Source organism: Palaemon carinicauda, chromosome 3, assembly GCF_036898095.1.
Source record: "Palaemon carinicauda isolate YSFRI2023 chromosome 3, ASM3689809v2, whole genome shotgun sequence".
In the NCBI taxonomy this organism is placed as follows: domain Eukaryota; kingdom Metazoa; phylum Arthropoda; class Malacostraca; order Decapoda; family Palaemonidae; genus Palaemon; species Palaemon carinicauda.
In genome coordinates, this window is record NC_090727.1 from 89690527 (window position 1) to 89692050 (window position 1524).

Sequence of the window (1524 nt, forward strand, 5' to 3'; positions counted from 1 at the left end):
TACAAGATACTACATTATTTCCTTTTTGATTTATTACATTTTAATATAGTTTTATTTGTTGATGAGTTGATAACGAAAGTTGTCCTTGTTCCTTCATTGTCAACAAGGAAACAGGAAATAAAGTTGAAATGCCTGAAATGAAACCAAGCATATTGGCAATCAAAATAACATTGTATCTATGGAACAATAGAGCATATTATGTAGAACAATGAACACCTGACAATTATGGCGAAGGCATTTCAAAAACTAGAGAAGAGGCCAAATCCCAATATTGAACTTTTTGTGGAGTTTGTCTTAATGTAGTTTACCTCTATTTCTTTCCAAGACTCCTTCTATTCAAACCTTTTATAAATATCATGCACATTCTTGGATATCTTCGATATTTCACCTACTCCTCTATTCGAGCCTTTAATTATAAAATAGTAATATGTAAAAATAGCTATATAAACATGATTGCTACATGTTCCAGGTTTCCATATACCCTTATATCCTTATTTAGGTCCATTCACTTTCAACCGTCACCTCTTTCAACAACTTTCAGATTCTTTCACTTGTTTCTGCAGTTTTCTATCACAATCTGTAATTGCTCTGTATTAACCGTAAACACCAACCATTCCATTTAAACCTTGAGTTTCTATCTTTCAAATGCTCCCTTTCATGTAATTTCTTTAGTGTAACTCCTTCCAAACCCGTCATTCTTGCGTCTACTGTCTCCCTTCCATCACAGATTTTAATTACTACCCACAAATTGCTGTGTATAGTTCATACCATATATCCACATCCCGTTCCGCTTTGTACCACTTTATTGAAGAATGACTCCCTCGCACTCCTTTCCCTATTTTCCAGCCCTTTTGTAATTGAATGCCCGATGGAAGTTGTTGGTGCATCATAACTTTTTAGGAGTGTTGTAGTTACCTCAGCGTTGCGAGAATGGAGAGTCCCATTAGCAACCACAGTTTGCCTCTGTGCTTCAGTTAAAGGTATTGTTTGAACTTTTGCTATTTGTTTTGTTTTCTTGCCACACATTTTGATTATTGTGTCCTGTTTCTATCAGGCCATGACGCATTTTGTTAATGATAGGAAAGCTGGTCGGGTAGTTTTGATTATGTAAAGTTGTGTATGGTTTAGGGTATTATATTGATTAAAACGGAAAGGACAGTTTGTGCCAGTGTCTTATATATGTATCCATTGTGGCGTATCATTTAATTTAGTGAGTCTAAGAGGAAGACATATTCTTTCTAATGTCAGTTTTAAGCTGCGAAGATCTGAGATCTGTCTTTAGGTGAATATTAACGTTTAAGTTTTTGCAGATTACGTTTATTAACAGTGACAGACAGACGGACAGACAAGTGCCTCTTCTACCTACCCAAATTAATTTACTCAGCTTCTTTATTAGTTAGGAATGTGTGAGGTGCCTCTCTGGCAAGGATTCTTAGAAGGGTTGGGTATGTTTTGGCACATCCGTTTGGGCGCGGTCATTTAGGCACGGCCTTTTGGACGTCAGCTGATTTGGCGCCAGCCTAT